This window comes from Phyllostomus discolor, chromosome 2 (genome assembly GCF_004126475.2).
Source record: "Phyllostomus discolor isolate MPI-MPIP mPhyDis1 chromosome 2, mPhyDis1.pri.v3, whole genome shotgun sequence".
Lineage (NCBI taxonomy): Eukaryota > Metazoa > Chordata > Mammalia > Chiroptera > Phyllostomidae > Phyllostomus > Phyllostomus discolor.
The window spans coordinates 37,645,872-37,667,946 of record NC_040904.2 but is presented as its reverse complement, the minus strand read 5'-3'; the positions used below and the strand labels follow the sequence as shown (position 1 = coordinate 37,667,946).

The 22,075-nt window shown below is 34.1% G+C and overlaps 1 protein-coding gene across 3 annotated transcripts in view; it reads right to left on the bottom strand.

The window, feature by feature from the left end:
• NAALADL2 (N-acetylated alpha-linked acidic dipeptidase like 2) overlaps positions 1-22,075 on the bottom strand; it is a 1,143,498-nt gene that overhangs the window by 3,371 nt on the left and 1,118,052 nt on the right. The window lies entirely within an intron of this gene.

Below are 22,075 nucleotides of genomic sequence, written 5' to 3'. Positions count from 1 at the left end.
ATGCTGGAAGCCTATGATCAGAGTGCCAGCACAGTCTAGATTACCAGGAGTCTTAGTGAGAGGCCTCTTCCTGGTTGTAGTCTCACATGGCCTTCCTTGGTACATGCATGCAGACAGAGCTTCCTGTATCTTCTCTTGTTATAAGGGCATTAGTCTCAGCACAAGGGCTCCACATGATCTCACCTAACCCAATTACCACCCAAAGGCCCGGCCTTCAAATACCATCACATTAGGTAAGGATCTTAACTCTCTCTCTCTCTATTATGTGTGTGTGTGTGTGTGTGTGTGTGTGTGTGTATAAATACAAAGTATTTATATATGAAGATAGAGATATCTCCCTATATATTATATATATCTCCCAAATATTATATAATTTTGAAAAATATATAAGATATTTTTCAAAAAGACAAAAATTTAGTCCACAGCAATTGTAAAAATTGCAAATGCCTCCAGGTTGGTAAAATTATCTTTTATGGGGCAAAACTGACTCCTGCTTGAGAACTGCTTTAGACTTAAAGAAATATCAACCAGTCACAAAGTATAGGCTTTACTAGGCCTTAATTCAAACAAACTAAAAAATGAGTAGTAATGCAAAATTGAATACTGAAGATTTGCTAACACTAAATTATTTGTATTTTAGGTGTGATAATGGTATCAGCATTTTTATAAAAAGGGTCCTTGTCTTTTAGAAATACACATAGTAATATTTATAAATGAAAGATGATCATGTCTAGGATTCCCTCCAAAATATTTGAGAGGAAATGCAAGGTGGAACTGTGGACAGTATAGGTGGAACAAGATTGACCATTAATTAATAACTGTTAAAATGGGATAATAAAATTCATTATACTATTCTATCTTTTTTGTATATATTTGACATTTAAAATACCGTCTTCTCATAAGTGTGGATTATACAGTTGAAACATATTTAATTAACTAATGTAACCCCAATAAAATCAATTATATATATATATATATATATATGTGAAACATATAATAACAAAAATGGTTTAAAGTTAAGGTATTTCAAAAATAAATATTTAAAATATATTTTAATCATTCAATCTTTTAAAAAGTATTCCTATATAGAGAACATATACTGACTTACCAATAAAAATAAATTAGTATAATAACTATTTAATAAGTTTTCATAACATTTATACTTTTGAATCACTCCCTCCCCTTTATCCATCTTATGTTTAACTGTAAATCATTTCTTGAAAAAATATTTCTAGAACTTACAAGTGTAGTAGATATTTTCAAAAGCTCTACCAAATACTTTCATTCCTTCAAGGCACATTGCTCAGCATGCCGACAATCAAAGACATTATCATCGTTGTCACCCAGAGCTGCCTCTTAGTGAGCTGGGCCAGTGCATTGACATATTATGGGGAACATGTTTAATGATTTTCAGGCTGTTAGAGTGACTTTTTGATATTTTCAAAACCCACTGGCATGAAATACATTTCTACCTAACATTCTGTGGTTATTAAATGTTAACTATTATTAACATTATATTTAAAGATAAGATGATATTAATAAAACATGCTCACAAAGGTTGCAAGATTAATCTGTCAATGACAATTCATTTAAGCTTGAGCACAGGCTCTAATATGTATATAAAATATCTAGAAGAGAGCTAGTGTGTAAGAATTCAAATACATCCTAAAAAGAATGTTTAGGTTGAAAGCACAAGAAGTATGCTTACTGTTTATTTTTGTCATTAACTGGAAAGTGGTACATATATTTCCTAAAGACCAATGCAATGGAGTCTGTTGTGTGCCAACATTTACTTTATCTAACGAGGAAGAAGCACAGTAACATATTTTTGAAATGACTGTAAACAAACCACGTGAATAGAAATGGATCGTTTTTTGGTTTGTGAAACTCTATAAGGAGCTAAACACATTTTCCATATGCTGCATGGTTCAAGTAGTAGGCTGTGGCAAGCTATCATGTAAGATAAACACTCATATCCATTTCTACCCAAATTGGATACAAATCAGCATGAAATTGCAAGTACTGAGATTTTAGTTGAAAAATAGCAACTAGGATTTTTCTTGATAATATAAGAGAAAACTTTCATTTTGTGTAGCTGCTGATATAACTTAGGTTAGCTGATCTTTATTATAATAGAAGCTTTTCACCTTGATATATTGCTCTACCTTAAAACAAATTGAGGATAACAAAGGTTCCTTCTTTAAATTTTTATGAGAAGCATAATTTCTCCTAGTGATTTTCAGAAGTAGCTCATCTTTTTCTAGTTCTCTTTGTGTACTAAAAACCAGTCAAGCTCACTGCTTGTGCAAAATAAATTTCTGCATTTGGAGCCCTCTTCCAAAAAATTACCTTCACATTACTTTAATTTTAATATTTGAATGGACAAGAAGAACACAATTCAGCCATGTTCTTATATTTCTTAATTTTGAGAACTTTCTTATACGTTCAGTCAAAAACCCTAAGTACTACAGAATTGTTCCAGAGAAGCAAAACTACTATTGCACCATTTTTTGATATGCAAAATACTTCCTTTGCTTTGAAAATATTTTAATTAGGCCAGTGCCTCTGATGGAAGTTTCTAAGCCAAAACTCTTTATATTCCCATGTAATGTGACCAAAATTGAGCCTCGGTTAAATGGAGGTAAGATTCCAACAATGTATATGGCATCAGAATACCAAACATGTCTCTGTTTCTCAATTATTCTTCAGATTAGGGCGGACTGGGAATGAACCACTAGGTACTCAAAAGGCATATGTCTGGCAAGGGAAAAAATGGAAACAAAGAGAAACAATACACTTGAAGAGTTCCATGTCAAGTGTCTGTTCTTTATACCCCCAGAAACTGTATTCCTTAGTGAACCACTCCTGGTCTTATACCCACCTGCAGAAAAGTGTCCTTGTAGAAAGAATGGGCTGTGTTATTAATTCAGTAAATCACCATCCTATTTGCATCCACATAGCATGTATCTCAGTATGGCATGTACAAACATCAGACTTAATTAAAATATTATTTAATTGAACTAATTTTAGTAGTTACCCTGTTTAAAATAACATTAATTCCACCCTCATCCTATCTTCCCTCATCTGTAACAATTTGTATCTTATAAATGTAATTCATACACTCATCGTGACCCACACACAACACAAAGAACCTACTAAAAGGAAAGTGTAATACATTATTGATGACACTAATGAAATCACAACACACATCACTCATTTTAATGGGTCTGCTTCAATGACACATCACGGTGACCAGGAAAGGAGCAGGGCCAAATTCAGAAGCCTAATTAATAATCCCGGCAGCATCAGTGAAGGAGTTGAAGCGTCTTTACTCAGCTGACAAACCTTTTCCACTAAGCTCAAGCAAAGGAATACTAAAGAAAATAAATTTTGAAACAACGGTATCTAAAGTTTTCATGAGTCATTGCTTTCTGTGCAAATTAGCAAATTAATGATGGAAATGACTCTCTTTCAAGTGTTCCTTCTCATATTCATAAATGGGCACAGGATGCTACCTTTTCTAAACTTGAAATAACATTCATTATACCCCATGTTAAGAAACTCCTAAATGAAATCACACTAAATAACAAGTCATGTCTTTCAAAACTGACTGCATATACATGCTGATTGCAGAGAGAAAAGGACAACTCAATTTCTTACAATTGTTCACAACTCTTTTTAGGGGTTATACTAACTGTACTGCATAGTTAATAGTGGATTACTACTATGTACATGATTGTACTATATAGTCAGTACATGACTGTACTATGGATAGTAAAATTTTGAATTTCATCTATGCTAGCAAATGCAAAATGAGAATTAAGACCATTGTTGATATCAAGCCATCAACTCACTCTTCGGACAGTCAAGGTAGAAAGATGTGTGATAGATTGTTTGAAAAAATGGCTATAATTACTCTCCTTCCTGTATGCAGTCCATGACTTCATAATTCTTTTTGTCAAGAGGTGGGGTGTGTTTCCCTACCTCTCAAATCTGGTTTGACCAATGTAATGTGACATATGTCATGAGTCTATGTCTCAAAAGGTCTTCATGTTCCCTCTCTTTCTCTGGGACCATGCCAAGGCACCATGTGAACAATCCTGCGTCAGCCCACTGGAAAAAGAGAACACACGGAGCAGAAAGGAATTGCTCAGCAGAGGCCTTCCTGTTTTACCAGGAAACGTTGGTGACAGAGAGAAAAATAGCCAAGAGATATCTAGCCTGGAAGAGACCAGAAGAATCACCCAACAGAATCTACCCTAGATGGCCATATTAAAGAATTGTGGAAATTCCATACTGTTTTCCACAGTGGCTTCACCAGTCTGTATTCCTACCAACAGTGCACTAGGATTCTCTTTTGTTCACAACCTTGGCAGCACTTGTTTGTTGATTTTTAATGATGGCCAGTCTGACCAGCATGAAGTGGTATCTTATTGTGGTTTTAACTTGCATCTCTCTGATGGCTAGAGATGTTGAGCATCTTTTCATATGTCTCTGGGCCCTCTGTATGTCCTCCTTGGAGAAGTGTCTGTTCATGTCCTTTGCCCATTTTTTAATTGGATTGGTTTTCTTCTTGGTGTGGAGTCATGTGAGTTCTTTATATATTTTGGAGATCAGAGCCTTGTCTGAGGTACCATTGGCAAATATATTTTCCCATACACTTGGTTCCCTTTTCATTTTGCTGATGTTTCATTTAGTCATGCAGAAGTTTTTTATTTTGATGAGGTCCCATTTGCTTATTCTTTCCTTTATGCCCCTTGCTCTAGGGAATGTATCAGGAAAAATACTGCTGCGTGGAATGTTTTTCAAAAGAACCTATGCACCCCACTGTTCACAGAAGCACAATTTACAATAATCAAGTGCTGGAAACAACCTAATAGCCCATCAGTAAATGAGTTAATCAGAAAACTATGGTAGATTTATACAATGGAATACTATGCAGCAGAAAGAAAGAAGGAGCTCCTACCTTTCACAGCAGCATGGATGGAACTGGAGAGCATTATGCTAAGTGAAATAAGCCAGGCAGTGAAAAACAAATAGCATATGATCTCATCTATAAGTGGAACATAATCAACAAAACAAACAACAAAAAAAAACAAGCAAAATACAACCAGAGACATTGAAGTAAAGAACAAACTGATAGTAACCAGAGGGGAGAGAGGAGGGAGATAAAGGGGGAAAGATGAGGAAGGGTCATCAAGGAACATGTGTAAAGGAGCCATGGATAAACCAAAGGGGGATAGGATTGAGGGGAGAGTAGTAGGGGAAAAATGGAGACAACTATACTCGAACAACAATAAAAAAAGAAAAAGGAAAAAATTGTGGACAAAATATATAGTTGTTTTAAGCCACTAAATTTTGGAATGATTTTCAATGAAATAATAGATAATATCATTTGGCAGTGTTTTCTTCCCTGTGGGAAAGGAAAGATTTATGTTGTTATAGGCATTGGTTCTGTATTCTCTCTCAAAATCATTGTTAGAGCACAATGTATGATGTGGATTTAACAGTTTTTTAAATGACTGGCTTGTTTCAGAAAATACTTTAGGAAAATTGTGTTAAACAGTCCACATGAGGTATGTATTACAAAGTTAGGATATTTCTGTTGATTCTTAGAAGTTTTAAAATCTGTTTGCAGTGCCAGTTGGGATTTTTCTACTAAACAAAAAAATAAGTTAACCATTACAGCATGATACTTTTTAAAAAATGTGGATCAATTGTTGAGTTACAGCCCAAGAAAAGAATACAAAGTATTCTGTCTGTTTCTATTATGATTATATATAAAATAGAGCAGAGAACAGTAGAGAGAGTAAACAACTATATTCTATAGTCAATGTCTGCAGACTTCTGGTCCATGTAACTACATTGTTTCTCAAGAGAAGTTTTTGAGGAAAAGAATAACTCTTCAGATATTCCAACCATACTCCTCTTGAATGGCACAGTGCTTGATGATCTATCAACAAAGAACAATTCTATTCCTGCACTCAAAACTTTCCATTAAAGTAAAAGATGACAAGAAGTAAAAAATGAACATAATCTTTAGCACCATCCAGAATCTGGAGAAGACGGTGATACAGTTGTCCACATCTTATTCACACTGATATAATTGTTTTCTTGTTTTTATTTCTATTTCATCATTACTGTTTTCTTATCTCTAACTACATGCATGACTTAAACCTCAATATCTAGATAACTTTTTCTTTTTAAAGATTTTATTTATTTATTTCTAGACGGATGGGAATGGAGGGAGAAAAAGGAAGAGAAACATCAATGTGTGGTTTCCTCTCATATGCTCCCCTACTGGGTACCTGACCCACAATCCAGGTGTGTGCCCTGACTGGGAATCGAACCAGCAATCCTTTAGTTTGCAGGCTGGCATTCAATCCTCTCAGCTACACCAGCCAGGGCTCTATATAACTTTTTCTTCTTAACTTATTTAGAATTCATTTTCCTTAGTATTTCAGATTCTACTCATCTGTGAGTAAGATCTGTTACCCTCCAAGGAAAACTTCATTTGAATACAATATAGGCACTTGGCAATTGACATAATATCCTTTAATCTATGTACCAAATATTTGCATTTGCCCTTTCTTCATTGTTATTTTCTTATCTTCATTACCTTTAATAAAGAGCAGTACTGAGGTCACAAAACCAAACACAAGGTAAATCAGCTTTTATTTCTATTTGTTTTTTTCATTCTAGTAATGAAAAGGATGTGAGCTATTTGTTTTAAAAAGTTCACTCTAAAGGTAAAACTATATTTTAAGCTGTGCCTATTTAAACAAAGTGAATAATTGAGCCAATATTGATTTGTTTTTTACTTTATTATACTCAACAGCTCTCATTAATCTTCTAATATTAAGTCACTGTCTTAGGTGCTCAGGGATACAAAGTAAAAGCTTATAGTCTATGTTGAAAGCCAAGCACATAATGAATACATTACAATATTGTTTTAATGTGTTATCTATATAATAATTGATAATATTACATAGTATGCAACTATATAATATTGTATATATAAAATGTGTCACTTTATTCTATGTATATATTAGACTATATATATACATACATATATATATATATATATATATATATATATATATATAATTCTGTGTGTATAGAAAACCCTGCTTTGTAATAAATGTTTTTGTGTACCATGTCTTTCTGTATTATATACTCTTTGTGGGGTATAGCTCAAACTCTATAAATATTCTATGCAGTGTTCACCATATGCCTTCTTGTTTATGGGTAAAATTCCACAGCTAGATCTTAATGCTATATATTTAACTTGGTTCATCAGATTACAACTGCCATAATATTGGTTCAGATAACACAGTACTAATTAAGTCAATATAGGTTAATCTTTAACCAAATTAATTATTTCAGTAATGGCATATGACTAAATCTTGGAAATGATCTTTGAGGAGAGACATTCTGTAGGGTTCTAAAAGCAGTCATTTCTTGTTTTTCTGAGACAGCCAAAAGGTAATCATTTTTTCTCCTTTTGAATAGTATAGGTAATGGGTATAAAATATGTATATTCTTTATTTATATTTTTCAACAGGAGAAAATTCAACCTTCATATGATACCATGAAAGACAGAACAGAGAGACAGAAACTCATTTTCTAGTCACATGACAGAGATCTGAACTGAACAGTCTAAAATCTGCTGTTCCTGACTTTCAATTATGAGTCAAACTATTTTACTCTTTAAGCCAATTTTAGCAGGTTTTTGTGTTATTTTATCAAATGTATCTAGATATACAATATCCATTGATTAAATATTGAATAACTATTGAATATCTATTCAATAGTGATTAACTAATCACAACATATATATTTTTCTCTTAATAACTATAGGTACGTTTTGACCAGAAGAATTTAGATAATACATATAGTTGACATTTAAAAATGATGGCCTTGGTGTAAAACCCGCATGATTTCTCTTGAATAGCAAATGTATTATTCAAGATGATCTGAAAACTTCAAAACCAACAGAATACTATAATATTTGCTTAATTTTAGCCAGGAAAAAATCAGTACAAAGCAGAATGATTAACCTATTGAAACTATGAACATTGATCTTAAAGGTTAAAGGTATCTAACAAAGTAATGTTTAAATGTTAAAACTCTCAAAAACTAGAAAAAATACCTTTCATATTTTATAGAATTGTGACACGTTAACTTACTAAATATTTACTTTGAAAATGTGACAAAAATACTGTTTTAAGGGAACTCTCATGCTGTTCTCTTAGTTGAGTAAATATTCTCACAACTCATTGGAGCACTGCTCTCTGTAACTAGTTTTGCTAGCATAAGGAAATAAAATGTTGTGGTTTATGCCTATAAACAAATGGAGCCATGAATAATTTACTATGCAAATTTAAAAAACTGAAATCATCTGATTTTAAGGTCTTATTAATTTTTTCCAAATGTAAGCACTGGACATGCAAATTCCTACTGATTGTGTTGAAGTTGATTATAAACAAAATGCAGAACAAGCATTTGACTAAACTCAATATCCATTCATGATAAAAAAAAAAAACTGTCAATAAACTGGGTGTAGAGGGAACATACTTCAACATGGCAACATATGAAAAGTCCACAGCTCACATTACATTTAGTGGTGAAAAACTAAAAACTTTTTCTCTAAGATAATGAGCAAGACAAGGTGTTGAGTCCTGCCACTTTTATTCAACATAATATTGGGGGTCCTAACCAGACAATTGGGTAGGAAAAACAAATAAAAGTCACCCACATTGGAAGGAAAGAAATAAATCTGTCACTATTTGCAGATGACATAATGTAATACAAAACATTAGAGACTCCATAAAAAAATACTAGAACTGATAAATTTAGTAAAGTTTACCAGGTACAAAATCAATACAGAAGAATTTGTTGTGTTTCTTTACACTGTTAATGAAATATCAGAAAGATCACTTTTGTAAACAATTTCATTTACAATTGTATCAAAAAGAATAAAATACATAGGAAAAAATTTAACTAAGGAGGTTAAAAACTACAAAGCATTAATGAAGCCAATTGAAGAAGACACAAATAAATAGATATCCCATGCTCATAAATTAGAATTAACATTGTTAAAATGTCCATAATACCATAGCAATATACAGATTGAATATGATCCTTATCTAAATTCCAATGATATTTTATTACAGAAGTAAAACCAAAAATCCTAGAACTTGTATGGAACCACAAAAGACCCCAAGTAGGCAAAACAATTTTGAGAAAGAAGAACAAAGCTGGAGGCATCATACTCCCTGATTTCAAACCATATTACAAAGCTAGAGTAATTAAAATAACATGGCATTGGCATAAAAACTGAGACATAGGTCAATGAAACAGAATAAGAAGCCCAGAAAATAACCCATGAACAGATGGTCAAGTAATCTATGGCAAGAATATATAATGGGGAGAAAGTCTCTTCAATAAATGCTGCTGGGAAAATTGGACAGCCACATGAAAAATAATACAATTGGACCACATCTTCCAGCATACAAAATCATAAACTCAAAATGAATTAAAGACTTACAGAAAGATCTGAAACTATAAACTTCCTAGAAGAAAACATAGGTATAAGCTCCCTGATATAAGTCTTGGAAATGATTTTTTAAAATCTGACACCAAAAGCAAAAGCAACAAAAGCAAAAATAAGTGAAACTGCATCAACTAAAATGCTTATGCACAACAAAAGAAACCATCAACAAAATGAAAAGACAACCTACTAAAAGAGATAAAACAATTTCAACTCATATATCTGATAAGGGACTAATATACAAAATATATAACAACTCATAAAATTCAATAGCAAAAAACAATAATCCTGTTAAAAATGAGCAGAAAATCATTTTTCAAAGATTTTATACACACACACACACATATTGCCAACAGGTACATCTAAAGATGTGCAAAAACATTAGTCATCAAAGAAATTCAAATAAAGGTCATGAAATATCACTTCACATCTGTTAAAGTGACAGTTATCAAAAAGACAAGAAATAAGTGTTGGCGAGGGTGTGGAGAAAAGGGAACTCTTGTGCATTGTTGGTTGGAATGTAAGTTGGTTTAGCCATAATGGAAATCAATATGGAGGATCCTCAAACAATTAAAAGTAAAACTAGCGTACAATCCAGCAATTCTACATCTCAGTATTTATCTGAATAAAACAAAAACACATTCAAAAAGATATATGCACTCCCATTGCACCATTATTTACAATTGCCAAGATATGAAAGTAATCTAAGTGCTCATTAATGGGTAATAAAAAAACATTGTGATATATTACCACTATTTATACTACATATATTTCATGTATTATATATAATAAGTTCATTTATATTATATATATTATATTATATTAAAGTTCATTATATTATACATAATAAGTTTCATTTGTATATATAAATATAAATGAAATATTTAGCCATAAGAAAGAATGAAATCTTGCCCTTTGGAACAACATGGACTGACCTCAAGGGCATTATGCTACATGAAATAAGTCTGGCAGAAGGAGACAAATGCTGTATGGTCTCTTTTATATGTAGAATGTAATAAAAAAAGACTGAACAAAAGACAAAGTACAAGCTCATAAACAAAGAGAACAGACTAGTGGTTGCTAGAGGTGAAGGGTAGAGGGTGAAAGAAACAGGTTAATGTGGTTTTTGGTTGTTGCTGTTTTGTGTTTTAGTTTAAATAAATTGAATATTTTTTAAGTCCAGATTTCAGGTAAATAGTGGAAATGTCAATTCTTTGCTTTGGAATTATCTAAAAGAAGATACATTCATTTGTACTCTCAGGCATGGGTGACAGAGGGTTAAAGAGAGTCCAGAAGTACACAATTCAAAGTAGGTGTGATTTGTTTAAATGAATCGAGTATAACTAGAGAAAAAATAAATTCATTGAAAGCTTTTATACTCAATAATCTCATTTAAAAGTGAAATATAAAAAGCAAACCCATACAAACAAAACAAGTTGGTGGCTGAACAGAAATAGAAAAAAGGACATAGTAACAACTATACTAATTTTATCATATCTAGAAAATCTAGGAAGAAATTTAAAGTTGATATAAATCAAGGAAATGCAATCACCTTGAGAGCTCATTCCTGAAGTATTGATATTTATTGAAGTATTACAGGGATACAAAAGAATTAGAAAAGTGGTCTCAGTTTCAAAGAGAATTTTGAATTTTGCATCAAATGAAAGAGTGGATAGTGTCAGATCTATTGTTTTTGTATATGTGGCTAACATCCTTAAAATAAAATGAAACTCAGAAGTTAAAGAATTATATCAGTTTTTTTTTGCTTACAAAGATCACAAAATGAAAAATAAATTTCTAATAACTTTGATATGCCTTCCCTCCTTCAGTAATAGATAATTTAGAGATTGTGTAGTTCATTTGCCTAAAATGTGAAGAAACAAATGTGAAAGACTGATAAAGATTTGAAGGGACATCATAAACTATTATGTAATTTTATATTATTGTATTTTCCATAATTAATTACATTAGGTCATTCACCTTCATATAATTATGTGAGATGTAAATATTTTTTCCAAAAATATCTTTATAATTTATTAGCAATAATTACAATTACCAATGGCTACAGGCTTAAAATTAACCTATGATAGAGATTTATATTTTCCAATTATTATTAAAAACATTCATAAAAATCACATTAAAACCAAAATGGAAATAATTTATATATATTAAAACATTTGTATACATTTGTGCTAATTTGATTTCTGCTAACGAGAATAACTGGAAAGTAGCAGGATATAAATTCAAGCAAATGAATATTTGATTTTATTTAGGTTTTTATTTTTAATTAAATTTACAGATATTTTATCCTTTAAAAATTGGTGTTGACTATAAAATTCTAATTACATATTTCAAATTATAAAAATATCAGAAAAAGCATTCTGGGAACTTGTAGTCAGTATTTAGCTTCAACACTAAACTCTCATGTATCTGCAAAAAATGATGAAGATTTTTGAACTCAAAGGTCAGGAAACACATGAAAAGGTTAAAGCAAAAATTATAGTATTAATATTTTAATCCATAAAGTAAATTGAATAACTATGATACAAATATACTTATTATGGAACATTTTTTAATGATGCCTAGTCTTAGTCTTATAAAATTTTGGTAGGATATGTCATACTAAAAAATGTATCGAATCTCTCTGCCAACCCCCTTCTATCCAGGCAAACTTTGCTTTTAATTTCCAAAGGAACTTGAAAATTATTATTCATTTTCCAAATGGAGATGAGGTACAGTGATAATGATTGTTATTTTACTATTGAACAACTGTGAATAAATAAAGACTTTGACAGAAAAAATACCAGTTTTGTCTGCCTGTGGTTTTATTAACACAAAAAAAGTATCAGCTCAAAGAAATTATGTCTGACAGTATTTTGGAACCATTTGTTTTTCATTCTTGCTATTTAAGTATTGAGATACATGTATAAGTACATATGTGTGTATATGTAAATGAATGCATATATAAACTTAACATATATGTACATGTGTGTATGAATAGATATATTTGTGCATAATCATAAATGTATATATACATATATACATATGTGTGTATATATTAGAGAGAGAGAGAGAGAATGTAACCTGTCCAACACTAGACTTTGAAGAAAAACATCTAAATTTTTTAATGTTCTCTTAAATCATTTAACTGAACAGTAAACTGCCTGTTATACTATAAAATACTACATTTATTAGTAATAAATATTGATAAGGATAAAACACAATGTGAACTAAACCAATGCATTATGTTCTAAGGCATGAGGGCTAATTATGTTATTTTATGGGCACTGGAGTAATCATGTCAAGATAGAAAACTCTGTATTAGAGTAGCCCCTATTATCTGCAGTTTCGTTTTCTGCTGTATCAGGTACCTGTGGTTGACTAGGTCCAAGAGTATTAAATGGAAAATTACAGGGAAAAAAACAATTTATATGTTATAAATTGCACACCATTCTGTGTAGCATGATGAATTCTCCCGCTATCCTGCTTTCCTAGCCAGAACATGAATCATCTCTTTGAACAGTGTAGCCACACTGTGTTCACTGTGCACCTATTAGTTGCTTGCTAGCCATCCATTTATTGGAACAACAATTGTGGTATTACAATGTTTGTATTCAAGTAACACTTATTTTACTTAATAATGATCCCAGAGCCACTCACATAGCTTTTGTTACGGTGTAGTATTATAAATGTTTTATTTTATTAGCAACTATTGTTAGTGATCTTACTGTGCTTAAATTATAAGCTTTATCATAAGTATGCATGTATAGGAAAAAAACATAGTATGTATAGGGTTCAGTACTGTTTGTGGTTTCAGGCATATACTGGGGTCTTGGAGCATATTGTGGAACCTGAGAAAGAAGATACCTAATAAGAAGGGCTTCTGGTGGCTAACTGGGCTCAAATTAAAAACAAAAACAACAACAAAACATACTGTAGCAGCCATTTCTACACAGGGGCCTCCCATGCAGACTGCACTTCATGGAGAAGCCTGCACTAAACTACCTGCCTCTGCAATAAACTGTCTGCTTGCACTGTGTTTCTGCCATCCAAGGTAGCCTTTGTAAAGGAATTCCTGGAATCCTATTTCAACCAATAAGACTGATGCTTTCCCCATCCGCTTGGAGCTGCACAGCTATATCCCCATCAACATCTTCATTGATCAATCAGAGCAGGTCCATTCTGACCACTCAGGATACTGCCCTTCGAATCAATCAAACTGCAAGGATTTAGAGCCCTTATTTGTATGAGGACAGAACAATCAGGGACCAGGGGCAGGGAGTTCTATCTATATAAGCCAGCTTCCCTCTGGCTCTGAGAGTGCACTTTCCCTTTCCAAAGACTAAAGACCACATTTCCCCAGCTAAGATAAAAACACTGAAGGTGTTTCGCTGGAGCAGAGTGGAGCAGAGTGGAGCAGACCAGTGTAGCACAAAGCAGGCCTGTGTGGAGCAGAGCTGTCTAGCTAGAGAGGGTCCTGCTCTGGCCCCAGAGCTGCCTCACAGCCATACTGTCTTTGCAGCCACGCTTTACACAATTGAGTTGTTTTGCACTGAATTAAGTTTCTTTCTTCACTACACCCCAAATTGAGGATCCCTATTGACACTGAATTGGCTCCAACAACCATTGGTTGACCTTATACCCCATAGATAAGGGTAACTGCTGTACTTACAAGCTGTAGAACATTTCCATAGAAGCCTATCATGGTATCTATTCTCAAATCAACATAATATACTTACACAAACCTCAGTGGTACAGCCCAGGGGCCCCCAACTTCTGGGCCATGGACTGGTACCAGTCCAGGTCTGTTAGGAACTGGGCGACATAGCAGAAGGTGAACTTGTATGTAATGCACTTGACTCAAACTTGCATGTAAGGTACTTGACTCATCCCAAAACCATCCTACAACCCCCAGTCTATGGAAAAATTGTCTTCCACAAAAGTGGTCCCTGGGGCTAAAAAGGTTGGGGACTGCTGGATAGTCTATTATGCATCTAACTATATGGTATATCCCACTGCTCCTAGGCTACAAACCTGTATAGCATGTTACTGTACTGAATACTGTAGGCAACTGTAACATAATGGTATTTGTGTATATAAACATAGAAAAGGAAAGTACAGTAAAAACACAATATTAAAAAAAGCTAAAAATTGGCATACTTGTACAGGAAGCTTACCATGGATGGGGCTTGCCGGATTGGGAATTGAATGAATCAGTAGGTGAATGGGGAGTGAGGGTGAAGATCTGGAACATTACAGTCCATTACTGCAGACTTTATAACTGTCCCATAGCCCTCCCTTTGCTTGCTTTCAACAGGTTTGAAAAAAGAACACGGAAGCTGTCAGCGCTGCTCCATGAACAGGGATGTGGGCTGGATTGACAGGACATATTGAGAAGAAACTGGCTGGGTAAGGTGTAGATCACTGTAAAAATAGCTGTCAGGAGAAGTGAAAGGTTGTCTGAGGATCAGTAGGAAAAAAAAAATCAAGATGGAGAGATAAAGGAGCAAAGTGGATTGCCATGGCAGTGTGGTTTTGACTATTACATGTTGGAGCAGTGGTCATCAATGGAAAGTTATGGTAATGGTAAAAAAAAAAAGGGGGGTTTGTTTAACATGGAGATAATGCAGAACCAGGAACTCAATAATTTTGACAGAGTTCTTGGTGGTATTGAATTGGTAGAAAAAAAATGAATCTATGCTTTATCATTACAACTCCAAAATATTTCCGAACTCCAGGGACAGGCTGGCTCCACATTAACACATTAAGTATTTTCTAAAGTGGCAATGACACTCAGTACATGGTTAAGGTAGCTCCTGTGTACCTGTGTCCTTTTACAGGATTTGAGGTTAGATCTGGGAGGGCTTTTGTGCCCTCTGAATAAGTAGTGCTGAGTGTGCAGATTCCTCTGTGCTGAAACAGGTCAGTGGCTGACTGACTGGGATGTAATCTGTGCCCTCAAAATTGAGGTGCTCTGAGAGAGAGGGAGTCTGTGGCCAAGTCCCACAGATACTGTTACTGCCAGAGAAATGGAAGGATATGTGGTTCCTCTTGAACCACATATCCTTCCATTTATCTCAGGAAATTCAGCTCCATTTAATCTTATGGGACTACTGTTGTATGTGCTGTCCATCGTTGGCCTCAATGTCACTATGCAGTGCATGACTGTACTTCAGTCAACAGTTTTTGTAATAACCAAATGAACTAAAACATGTAAAGCCCTTGGTCACTAGCTTTCAACTAAATGGAAGAGAGCATAGTGGTGAGGAAGAGTTGTGGGGGGCATTTTTTATTTGTCTTAAGATATGTCTTAAGAGTATTTTTTCAAAGCAGAAGGTAGACACCACTGCAGCAACCAAGACTAATTAGAAAAGTATAAAATATGAGACTGAGAGAATTTGTGAATATTGATGGAGCAAGGCTGGGAGGTAGAAGGGAAATGGATCAAAAATAAAGGTGACCAAGTTAGTTTTAGAAAGGTTTCAAAAGGTCATCTTTTACTTTAGAGAGAGGAGAGGGACAAAAACATACGGTAAGAAAAAAAGGGAAGAACAAAAGCATTGGACACAGTTGTGCTAGTTCACTTAAAATACCTTAGCATTCAATTTTAGCACTTATTTTTGTTGGGGCCCAGGGGAGTGTGTCCCAAAATATCCCACAATGGCATGATGATAGCATATTGATTAGTTTGAATAAAAGTCACTTCACAAACAGCTAGTGTAAGAAGGGCACATTGACCCTCCCTTGTATCCTTGAATGCAAGAAATAAATCTCCCCTGTGACAGGTCCCCTCATTGCTAAGCCAGGCACCCTGGTCACTACAGTTAAGGAATTCAGGAACAAGAAGCCTGTATAAGCAAACCTTTTTACTTCTTTACTTCCACAAGCCCACTTTCTGTTTAGATGCCTCACTAATGATCATCCAAACCTAAGTGTCTTTGCCCTCTAAATTCTTCACACCTGTATTTTTTCCCTAAAAAGTATAAAAAGCTGGTTGGTTCATCATTTCTAGGAGCATTATTTACAATCTTCATTAAATTGGTGTTTCTTCTGTTAATTCAGTTTTGCATCAATTATATTATTAGCCCATCTGTAAGAACTCAACAGGGACAAGAGGAGGAATTTTCTCCTCACTCAGGCTTGGTATTGCTTATCAAAGCTTCAGTGGTGGTAATGTCCTGCCCAGCCACTGACTGGAACACTCCTGTAGCCCACATGGCCTCCCACAATGCTGATGCTTTGCTATTTTTCAATTGACTTTTATGACATTCTTATATGATAACATATAAGGTATATGTGATTCTTTTTGATGTGGTGTCCAAAGAGATTTCATTCATAATTACAAAATTGAATGAACTCAAGCTAACAGATATTGCAAACTACAGAAGAATGTGAAAGAATTTTCCAAAGATATTTGAAAGAAAAATTAGTTTGTCTTTGGGTTTTTGAGTTCCAAGAATAATGCCCAGAACAGGATAGACACATGAATGAACTAATGAATAAAATAATAAAGCAAATAGCCAGTTTGTTTTAGTGAAACTCTAGAAAAATCAAATTACTATTTCAAAAGTCAAGCAGCTACAAGGTGAATTTTGAGTAATATTCTAAATATTAATATGCTACTTCACCTGAAAATATATTTACATTATTTAAGGATAACTAAAATAATATTGCATTCTATCTTATTAAGCGTCATAAATGAATAAAATTATATTCAACTAAAATCTTTGAGATTTTTCTGAGTTTTGTTTTCCTTACTTAATACTTTTTATACTACTATGGTCTCCAACTTTTTTAACTTTTTAAATTTTCTTGGTTTATTTGTCATCCACCATTGCACACACCAACAATAGCATCACCATGGTCTAGCACCATGGTTGATAGAGTGAGAGTTTCTTAAAAAAATAAAGGGGCCTTACTACTCTCTGGCACTATTTTGAAAGCTTGGTAAGATTATCCTGCTATTGAGTCAGTTCAAATCTATTGGGTATTTCATCTATACGGAAATATGTAGGATCTTTTAAAATATCTAGTATTACATTGTTCAGCAGAATTACAATCACATAAGTAATTTTAATTTAGCCAGCTAAGATGGAGGCATAGGTAGATATACTGTGCCTCCCCCCACAATCAAAAAAAGGACAAAAACAAATTTAAACACAAAAAACAACAAGAACTGACAGAAAATAGAACTGTATGGGAGTCTGACAACCAAGGAGTTAAAGAAGAAATATTAATCTAGACCAGTAGGAGGGGCAGAGATGGGCAGGTGGAGAGGACTCACAGCAAGGCGGGAGGTGGAGGACCAGGACAGGCAAAGCAGTGGCTGGTGGAGCTGATGGTCCCACACTTGCATTTGAATAAATTGGGAGGAACAACTGGGGAGCGAGACAAACCAAGCAACCCCAGGTTCCAGCATGGGGAAATAAAGCCTCAAAACCTCTGACTGAAAAAACCCTATATGGGTTGAGGTAGTAGGAGAAACTCCCAGCCTCACAGGAGAGTTCACAGGGTTCTAGAATGTACGCAGGCCCACCCACCCAGGAATTAGCACCAGAAGGACCCAATTTGTTTATGTGTGGTGAAGGAAGTGACTGAAAGCCGGTGAGAGTTGAACTAGTGACATTGTTCTGTCTCAGACCCCTCCTCCACATACAGCATCACAGTGTGGGTTGCCCCACCCTGGTAAATACCTAAGCTCCTCCCACCACTTATTATATAACAGGCACGCTGAGACAAAAAAAAAAAAAAAAAAAATGGCCCAAATGAAAGAACAGATCAAAGCTCCAGAAAAAAAATACAACTAAGCAACAAAGAGGTAGCCAGCCTATCAGATGCACAGTTCAATGCACTGGTAATCTGGATGCTAAGAGAATTGGTTGAGTATGGTTACAAAATAGAGGAAAAAATGAAGATATAAAAAGTGAGATAAAGGAAAATGTACAGGTAACCAACAGTGAAGGACTCAAATCAATGATTTGCACCAGAAGGAAGAAATAAACATTCAATCAGAACAGCATGAAGAAACAAGAATTCAAAAACTAAGGAGAAGCTTAGGCACCTCTGGGACAACTTTAAATGTTCCAACATCCAAATCATACGGGTGCCAGAAGGACAAGAGGAAGAGCATGAAAATTAAAACTTAGTTGAAAAAATAATGGAGAACTTCCCCAATCTGGCAAAGGAAATAGACTTCCAGGAAGTCCAAGAAGCTCAGTCTCGAAGTTGTACCCAAGGAAGCACATACCAAGGCACATCATAGTTACATTATCCAAGATTAAAGAGGAGCAGAGAATCATCAATGTATCAAGAGAAAAGGAGACAGTTACCTACAAAGGAGTGCCCAGAAGACTATCAGCTGATTTCTCAAAAGAAACCTTGCAGGCAAGAAGTGGCTGGAAAGAAGTATTCAAAGTCATGAAAGGCAAGGATCTATCTAAAATTTTCATTTACAATGGAAGGGCAGATAAAGTGCTTCCCAGATAAGATCAAGTTAAAGGAGTTCATCATCACCAAGTCCTTATTATAAGAAATGTTAAAAGAAGTTATCTAAGAAAAAGAAGATAAAAAATATGAACAGTAAAATGATAACAAACTTACAACTATAAACAACAGAACCTAAAAAAAGAAACAAACAAAAACAAACTAAGCAAACAACCGGAACAGGAATAGGATCACAGAAATAGGGATCACATGGAGGATTATCAGTGCGGGGAGGGGAGGGAGAGAATAGGGGAAAAGGTACAGGGGATAAGTAGCATAAATGATAGGTAGAAAATAGATAGGGGGAGGTTAAGAATAGTATAGGAAATGTAGACCTAAAGAACTTATATGTACGACCCATGGACATGAACTAAGGTGGGGGGGGTTGTGGGGGGAAGGGGATATGCAGTGCAGAGGGGAATAAAGAGGAGAAAATGGGACAACTGTAATAGCATAATCAATAAAATATATTTTAAAAATTTAGTTATACTACATTAAGTAAAACATAGGTGAATTAATTATTATATTTATTTATCTCAAAACTACAATTTTAATATAAAATATACACATATAATCAATGTAAAATTATTAATGGCATATTCTCCCTTCAGTCTTTTACTTTGTAGTTGGTCTTAAAATCCAGTGTATATTTTATACTTTTAATATCTCAAATTGGAATAACTACGTTTCAAGTTATTTATAACCACATATTGCTGGGAGCTACCATATTAAACAGCATGAATCTAGAGGTTCACATTACACAATTACAAACTATTTTTAAATTAAACAGCTAATCGAATTTTCAAAAGCTTTATTTAGGATACTTATGTTTTCCTATGAACAAACCAATGAGTCAAACATAAACTTTACTGTATTGTTAGTCATCTGATAAGAGAATAGGAAGAAGCAAAATTATTATTAATAATATTCATAAGCTTTTATTTTATAATAAATATAAGCAATGCACTGATATGACAGTTTGGTTCTTAACATTCATGCGAGTCAAGCAATTGACACTACAAAATACTTGTATGTGGCCCATATAATTGTGCTATTTTTGAGTTATGAGACTGCTGAAAGCTAACTTACCCTAACTTTTATTGTTAAAAGAAGAAAGAAAAAAACCAACAAATACATATCTTATAATCTTGTTGAAATAACTTAAAGATGTTCTCCCACAGCTGAGGACTTACATAATTCAAGAAAGTAAAGATAAACAACCACATTATCAAACCCTGAAATAATGGTGTATGTTAGAAATGCTGATAGATTTTTAATTGTAGCAGCATAAAATGAGTTGCTATATGTAGCATACATCATCAATAAACAAAAATTTAGGATGCAGTTTTCTGCCTTGACCTTCAAATACCAAGTGTGTTTTCATCATCAAGAGTCCATCAGTAACATAATTTATAATCTCTGAAAAGAGACTGTGTGGAGAAAATAAACCATATACATTACATGGGAAAAGGGAAATAATATAGTTTGGCTGTATAGCCTCAATTCAGTCAACCTTACTGACAAAATTCACTTACATTAACACATCACTTTTCAGCCAGTGTCAGATAGCTAAAGTTATCTTCAGTCTTTTTATTTATGATCTTATAAAGTGGGTTCATTTTAGAGAATCTTAGATATGGACTAATAAGTTTATAATATTTAGGTCTCAAAAGTCTCTCTGAAAACTTACAATTTCTGATGACCACTGTAAGAAGAATACCTCTAAACTGTACAAAAGTCAAACTTGTACTCTCCTGTTTCAGAAAAGGAAAGTTGAGATGGGACAGGGATGAATTTATTTATGTAGAGCAATATTCCTACTTACTCTGAGGTCATGCTGTGAAAACATAGCAATCAAATGAAAACAAGCTAAAATAGCATCTGGATGGGCAAATAGCTGTCACAAAGCCCAGCAGACTCTCTATGAAGTGATGCAGAACAATATTGAATCACTGAGGCAGTCCCCAGCAGATTCTAGCTGCTGGACAAAATGACATCATTCAGACAGAGGTAACCAATAAAGAGATAGCAATAAAACAGAGAAATAGCTAAATGCTGAACTGGTCACTCAGTTTCCTGGTTTTCAGCAGCATATCATGTGTAGTATTTAGTCATAAGCACAAATGACTCATTATCTCTGAGGGCTTTGTTGTACTGCAACAGCATGTATAACTTGGAGGACTTTCAATCAACAAGAGAATGCTAATATAATTAATACTTCAAGAAACATGACTGATACTTTTTAGGAAGTCTTTCTTCAGAAATCCTCCTCTATTCTCCCATTTCCATCTGTTACAGGCCAAAGCCTACTTATTCTTGAGACCCTGCTGAAGTCCTCCCTCATGACGCCTGCTTGGATTCTACTCAGCTGAAGAAAACAAACTAAAACCCAAATGAACAAAGAAAACTTCTCACTCCTCTGAATAACTATATTCTCTCTGTGTCTTTCTTAGACTGTATTACATCTAACCTTATTTGACAGTTATTTTTGAAGATATTTTGTATCTCTATTAGATCTTAAGGTCAGAGGAAACAATAAATTATCACAGAGGTTACAAGAGCAGGAGGGGTCTACTATCCCTAGGGCTGGAATATGGAAAGGTTGGAATAATTAAAACTTAGAAGCTTAAAGAAGCTGTCCTATGAAGCTGAAACTTGAATTTGAATAGGGGTCACTGCTCAGCTATTGTAAATGTCTCTGAGTCAGAGATGGAACCCTGTAAAACTGGACCCAACCAATGAGGAAGAGGCTCTAAGTCAGCTGGTGCCAATGTCTGTGATGAGCATTGTGAGGCTGGTATAGCTAATGCTGGAAAAAGTGAAAATCAGAATTAACCACTGCTACTAAAGTGAAATGTCACTGCTTGGGTGAAAAAGCACTTACTGCTAGAATGACCACAAGAAAAATAAGGAAGTAAAAATAGGAAAAGAATGCAAACAGTAAAAGGAAGCATCTCTTTCTCCTCCAGGCTTCCAGGTTTACTTTAGTGCCTTCTATGAAAGAGTCCAATGGGGAGTTCGCAGGCCAAGTAGAAATGC